The 7,308-nt window shown below is 49.7% G+C and overlaps 1 long non-coding RNA gene across 1 annotated transcript; it reads left to right on the top strand.

Moving 5' to 3' along the window:
- Window positions 1-1,123: 1,123 nt before the first annotated feature.
- On the top strand, window positions 1,124-5,855 carry LOC144272695 (uncharacterized). Its single transcript, XR_013347637.1, has 2 exons — window positions 1,124-1,199; window positions 3,261-5,855. It is a non-coding gene; the product is annotated as an uncharacterized LOC144272695 (long non-coding RNA).
- Window positions 5,856-7,308: the final 1,453 nt, after the last annotated feature.

Below are 7,308 nucleotides of genomic sequence, written 5' to 3' on the forward strand. Positions count from 1 at the left end.
TTTTAATGAATGTGGAAACATTTTAATAGGCTTGGTTCAGTTCCCAATAGAACTGACAAAAAAACCCACAACTGAAATAAATTAGTGTCTTGTTAAAAGTCTCAGCAGAAAGACCCAGGACTGAGCCGCCATAGAGACAGTATTTAGCTCTTTAGAGATGATTGTGGTTCCTAAAGGCGCTATTATTATAGTTGTAATATGGTAGAACTTAGAGACCAGGGTTCCACTGCATTAGGCCCTGTACTCACCCTGTGTCTACACACACAAGATCCTCCAGTGGTTACAGTTCTAACTTAGGACCTGGGAGACCCCAGGTTCAATTCTTTCCTCTGCTAGACTTTCTGTATGCTCTTGGACAAGGCCCGGATCCTCAAAGATATTTTGGTAAAAACAGTGGCAGATAGGTACCTAAATACCTTTGAAGATCTGGGCCTTAGGCCTTGTCTACACTGCCACTGACAGCACTGAAACTTTCTTCGCTCAGGGGTGTGAAAATACAAGTTTTAGCGCTGTAAAGTGGCAGTGTAGATAGCGCTACAGCGCTGGGAGCTGCTCCCCTCGTGGCGGGTTTTTTTTACAGCGCCGGGAGAGCTCTCTCCCAGCACTGGAGCTGCGACTACACAGCCACATTAAAGCATTGTTGCGGCCGTGTAGACATGCCCTAAGTCTCTCTGTGCTTCCTGGGGTGCTGGAACAATTTTTATACTGAGGGTGCAAAGCCATTGAACCAAAGTGTAAACCTGTATGTAGGATTCATACAAGGTTCATGCGCTTGGCAACATTCAGGGCACACCCGGAGTGTTGTGCTGGACCTGTGCACACACAGCTCCTCTCAAGGGCATGAACCTTGGAATCTCGCCCAGATGACATGAACCGTGGGAAGCCTCCCAGGACTGGGCTCAAGGCCCGAGAGCAAGGAATGCGGTAGATAGAAATTGGTAAATAAGAATGTTAAACAAAGCCAGTGTATTCCTTTTATTGGTTGGAGAATGTAATGCGTGCGGGGAGAGAAAGAATAAAGGAGAGGGTGGAAAGCTGACAGGCCCAGTCCGTTGGCAGACCAGCCTGTTTGCTTGCTTAAAGCTTTGTGCTGTCTTGTATTTGAACTGCAACAACTGGCGCCCAAACGTGGGGCCATCAGCATTCACCTCGCCTGGCAAGGGTTTCAGACGTGTCACTCATCCGCTTCGCGGATCCCGGTGAGTATTTTTCATTGTGGTAAGTATGGGAAGCTCCCTCTCTGCTTTGCAAGTGCAACACCGTAATGAGCTACAGTATTTGCTGCATAAGGCTCGGCATGATTGCCCCACTCGAGAACTTACTCTTCTGCTACAGGAAGTGAGTGCCCAGTGCCCGTGGTACCCTGAAGCTGGAACCCTTAAGCTAGCGGACTGGGAGCGGTTGGGCCAGACATTGCACAAAGAGCCTCAGGCGCCCGTGCAGGCTTTACATGCCTGGCACCTCTGCCGCGACGCGATACAGCGTGTCGCCTCGGACAGGCCCTCCCTTGCGAGGCTGGTGATCTCGCCACTCCCATCTGCTCCTGCAGCCATCCCCCCTCCTGGCGATGCGACACAGCGTGTCGCCTCGGAAAGGCCCTCTCCCGCGCCAACAGAGGGGCTGCCAATCCCGCCACCCCCGTCCGCTCCTGCAACCATCCCTCCCCCTGCTTCGCCCCCAGTGCCTCTATTACCACCGCCTCCCTTGCCTTCCCCACCGGAGCCGGTGTGTGATCGCCATCCCCTCGTGGGGCCGTCCGCATCTGCTCAGGGGCTTTCGCTGGTGCAACAAATGGTTCACGCAGCGAAGACTCGCTCAGATATTACAGCAGAGGAGCTGGCTGATCTGGTCTCAGTTTGTCCAGTGACCTGGCAGGATGATGGCCAGGGCAACCAGGTTGCAAACTGGGTCAGTTTGCCTTACTCGGTGATCAGAGAGGTAAAGAAAGCGATTCGCGAGTTCGGCCTCACTAGCACGTATGTACGTGGTCTCATTGAAGGGCTAGGTACTGGGTACACCCTGGTCCCTGAAGATTGGAAGGCGCTGTTGTGCATGATGCTGACGCCCAGTCAGTATGTTATTTGGCTTAGTGAGTATCGGCAGATGGCGGAACGCCAAGCCCAGGTATATAGAGAGCAAGGTGTCATTTATGAGCACTTGGCAGGGGAGGGCCAGTTTGCTACCGTTCAGATGCAGTCTCAACTCCCTCAGGCCATCTTCCCCATTATTTCCACCTGCGCCCAGCATGCTTTCCGGAAGGTCCCGGATTCAGGCAAGCCTACCAAAAGCTTTGCCAGTATCCGTCAGGGTGCATCAGAGTCCTTTATGGATTTTACTAACAGATTGCAGGAGGCTATCCTCCGACAGGTGGATAACCCTGCGGCAGCTCAGGAGATCCTGTTAAAAATGGCGGTTGAAAATGCGAACGAGGATTGCCGCCGTGCTCTCCAGGCGGCACAAGCCGCTGGCGTTCTAGAGCTGTCAGACATGCTGCGGGCGTGCCAAAACATCGGAACCCAAGCACGTAAAGCTGGGGTTCTGGCCGCCGCCCTGCGGAAAAGGAGGGGAAGCGTTGTTACCGCTGTGGTAAGGAGGGTCACTTTCAGCGGGAGTGCCACTCATCAACGGCGCCCGCCCGCCCCTCAAAGAAGTGCCCCAAGTGTCGGAAGGGCTATCACTGGGCTAATCAGTGTCGTAGCGGGTCGGGAAACTGCACGATGGGTTCCCCCCGAACCCAGGGCCAAACGGGGGTGTTTCCCACTCAGACAACTGTTCCTCTGCTTTAAAATCCGTAGACTCCATGAGGGCGGCGACTGCCGGAAGTGCAGGGCTTGATTTGATTATGCAGGAGGACGCTGATTTTCAGTTGCCGGGGGAGGTTTGCGCCATACCTACACAGGTGACGGGACCTCTCCCTGACGGATTTGTGGGTCTGGTTCTCCCTCGCTCACACGCTGGGAAACAGGGTTTTTTTGTCATCCCAGGGGTCATTGACGCCGATTACACCGGCGTTATTAAGGTTCAGGTGTTGACCCATCTTCCGCAGTCGCTCCCGCATGGACGGTCAATTGCGCAATTGATTTTAGTCCCCTATCAGGTGCCAGCCGCAGAGGATCGAGCCCGGGGCAGGAACGGCTTTGGATCGACGCTGTCTCAGTTGCCGTCTCACAACACGTCCTCTCCACTTGTTGCTCTAACAATGTCGGTCCACCCCTCGAAACCTCAGTTAACACATCTCTTAAATAATGTTCCTTTTACAGGGCTGGTGGACACTGGAACTGATGTAACGGTGATTCGTGATCCGGAGTGGCCGGTCAGTTGGCCAACAGTTCCTTCTAAAGAGTTGTGGGGGATCGGGGGTAGCAAACCCGGGCGCCAAAGTTTGTCTTGGGTCACGGTCTCTAAACCAGGAGGCTGTGCCCTTGCTACAATCCGCCCTTTTGTACTCCCTGTCCACCTCAAAATTTGGGGCCGTGACTTACTTGCAAAGCTGGACACCACCCTCGATATTAATATATAATGGCCCAAAATCCTCCCTCACCCACCTTGCCATCCGCATTACCATTGGTATGGCAGTCCTTAGAGCCCGTATGGATTGACCAGTGGCCCCTTCCCCTAGAAAAGCTGAAAGCGCTTCATTCATTTGTACAACAACATTTGTATGCACAGCACTTGGAGAGCTTCACTAGTCCTTGGAACTAGCTGCTGTTATTTTGGCCTTTCAATTTTTTGCTGATTGTCCCTTTAATTTGATTGTGGACACGCATTATGTTTATCCGGTAATTGATCATTTACCCCTTGCCCTCATCACCCCTCAGGTCGATGCGGACCTTCTTTGCCTGTTTTTGTCCTTACAGTATCTCCTCACCACTCGTAATTTCCCTTATTTTGTTGCTCATGTTCGCAGTCATACCCCTCTGCCTGGGCTACTCACTGAAGGCAATGCGCGCGCCGATCGCGCGTTACGTGGTCAGGTAAATTCCCTTTTTTCTGACCCCATTGAAAGCCATTCCTTTTTTTATCAGTTTGCCTCTGTTTTGGCCCGACGGTTTTACATTCCTGCTGATCATGCACGTTCTATTGTTTGTTCCTGCCCCCACTGTGCTGCTGCTGCCCCTACCTTTTCTTATGCCGTTAACCCCAGAGGTACCGCAGCGAATCAGCTGTGGCAAATGGATGTCACTCACGTGCCACAATTCCGCCCCTATTTGTTTTTCCATGTTTCCATTGATACCTATTCGGGATTTCTCTGGGCGACCCCACAGTGTGGGGAAGCCACTCCCAAAGTTAGTCACCATTTGCTAGCCTGTTTTGCTGTTATGGGTCGCCCGAGCCAGATAAAAACGGATAATGCCCCAGCCTATTGCTCCACAGCCCTCTCCACCTTTTGTGCCCAATGGGACGTCCGTCTCAAACACGGGATCCCTTATAATTCCACAGGCCAAGCCATTGTTGAACGTGCAAATCGCACACTAAAAACCTTGCTTGACAAACAATTAAAACAAGGGGAGCTGCGTCTCCGAACCTTAGGAGACATTCAGCAACAAATGCTTATCCTTTTGTTTACTTTAAATAATTTAACACAGATCAGCAGATCCCCACGGATTGGCATTTTCATAAGTCCGAGGTACTGAAAAGACCGCGTGTCTATTACCGTCAGCTGCCCGATCCGCAATGACTGGGCCCAGTGCCTTTAATCACTTGGGGTCGGGGATATGCTGCTGTGTTTCTCCCTGCAGGACCGTTGTGGGTTCCGGCCCGGTGTGTGCGACTGGCACTGAAACAGCATGGCGTGGCACCAGGGGCTGTCGAACCCCATACCGGAGTTTCAGCTGACCTTGGAGGAGAACACGGTGCCTCCCGGGTCGACAATGGCGGTACGGAGACGGAGGAGGCGTAGCGTCCCAAGCCAGCCCGTGACATGGGGAGCAGTAAAAGCATTGGTCGCCGCAGCTCAATGAAGCAGCAAACCAACAGCCAGAGACTCCTGAGACTCTGTTTGTGGCAATTCTCGCCCAAATTACTGCTAATTCTGTATTGATTGTATGCCTTTTGTGCCTGCTGTTTCCTGTAGGGGTTGGCTCGGGAGCGCTTCCTCCGTTACGGGCCCAAATGACATATAACCTATGGGAAAGATTGGCTTCAATAGTAAATGTTACCCACTTTTGTTTATTTGATTTGTAGCAGCTGAAGAATTGTTAGGTACGTGCCTTATTCCAGTATGTTGTCACCCTGAGGAAACTGGGAATGAGATGATGCTCGCTGCTTACGCGAACCTCTCTTCCCAGTACTCTAGCATGGCTAATTGGGGCCCGGCCAATTACACTTTACCTTCTTAAGCTTATTTTTTGCTGTTGCCGTGAGCAATGTATTTCCTTTTTGTTAAGGCTTTGTCGAGACCCGCCCTGGCAGGCTCGACGAGTTATGACCTTGTCTGTCGGGGAGTTAATTGGCTTGCAAAAGCAAATTGATGGCTACCATGAGATGGCCAAGCACAAATAAACAAAAAAGGAGGGGATGTAGGATTCATACAAGGTTCATGAGCTTGGCAACATTCAGGGCACACCCGGAGTGTTGTATAGGAGCTGTGCACACACTGCTCCTCTCAAAGGCATGAACCTTGGAATCTCGCCCAGATGACATGAACCATGGGAAGCCTCCCAGGACTGGGCTCAAGGCCTGAGAGCAAGGAATGTGGTAGATAGAAATTGGTAAATAAGAATGTTAAACAAAGCCAGTGTATTTCTTTTATTGGTTGGAGAATGTAATGCGTGCGGGGAGAGAAAGAATAAAGGAGAGGGTGGAAAGCTGACAGGCCCAGTCTGTTGGCAGACCAGCCTGTTTGCTTGCTTAAAGCTTTGTGCTGTCTTGTATTTGAACCGCAACACCTGTATATAATGGAAACCACTTCAAGCCAGGGGGTGCGGTAGCACCCCTAGTTCTAGCACCTATCTGTGCCTCTGTTTGCCACCTGTAAAATGGCTCTTCCCTACCTCCCGGGAATGTTGTGAAGATAGATACTGTCCCATTGTCTGGAGTGGCTTGTGACCACATGTGCCAACCTCAGAGCAGACTGCAAAGAAGCAGGGCAGAGACCCCAAACTGGTGGTATATGCCCAAGAGGACTATCTTGCCAATCAGGTAATTTGGACTTAGTGATAGTTGGTTGCTATCCACCAAAGATCACAAAATATTCAGGTTTTTCCCAGTCCCAAGAGACCAGTCACTTAACCCTGGCTCAATTTGTACCTTAGATCTCACACCAAAGATGCTTGCAGCCAATCCTATAATAAACTAAGGATTTATTAACGAAGAAAATAAATGAGAGTTATTACAAGGTTAAAGCAGGCAGACATATATACACAAATAAGTTATAGTCTATGGTTCCAAAGGTGAGAGTTGTTGTAGTCCGTCAGCTTTGAATGTCTTTTAGGGCTAACCCAGGTTGACCCTGGGGATTTCTGCTTCTGTTTCGTAACTTTGGCCCTGTGAGAGTCCAAACAGCATAAGAGATGAGACATTTTCTTGTCAGCTATTTTTACTTCCTTCTTCCAAGTTTCAACCTGATGGGACAAGTCATTTTGCATCTAGCCTCTTCATAGCTGCAAGGGGGCAGTTAACAAAGTCTTTGTATTGTGATGTCACACGATGGCCCATTTAGTTTTGATAAGCCTTCTTGATGGGCAGGAGATGATCCCTCCTGACTGGGTTCATAGTTTCAAAGCAAACATTTTTTTTACAGTTACAAAGCAAAAACTTATATATTACCTTATAGTATATGATAAAGATATTATAAGTGAGATGAATGAATGCAGCAACTTACAAGCATTTCATAAAGTCTAAACACCAAACACATTGTTATAGGTCCAATATCCATTTTAAGCATACTAAGACACAGGTGAACAAGACTGGTTTCCACCAATGAATTTGTCAAAACTTGGCTGAGGCCTAAAGCCTTGGCAAGAGCTGGCACCTGGTCTGCCAGCAGCACAGATACGTTAAAGACTGTGAGATGCTCAGATATCACAATAATGGCAGCCTAATAGACGAACAGATATAATAGTGACAGTCACAGCCCCAAAGATCTTACAATCAAAGTGTATAAGATCAATAAGTGGATAAAACAAAGGGGAGCAGAAGGAAATGATGGGACTACATTGGTCCTCATGAAAGACAGTGGTCACAGGAGCCAGCTATCTACCTATTGTTACAGGTGCTTGTTAGGGGATGTGTGCTGCTAAGTGCAGGGATATGAAATATGTTGTACAATCCCCATTTCACAGCTCTGTCCTGTGTTCCAACGAATAT

This window comes from Eretmochelys imbricata, chromosome 1 (assembly GCF_965152235.1).
Source record: "Eretmochelys imbricata isolate rEreImb1 chromosome 1, rEreImb1.hap1, whole genome shotgun sequence".
Classification (NCBI taxonomy): domain Eukaryota; kingdom Metazoa; phylum Chordata; order Testudines; family Cheloniidae; genus Eretmochelys; species Eretmochelys imbricata.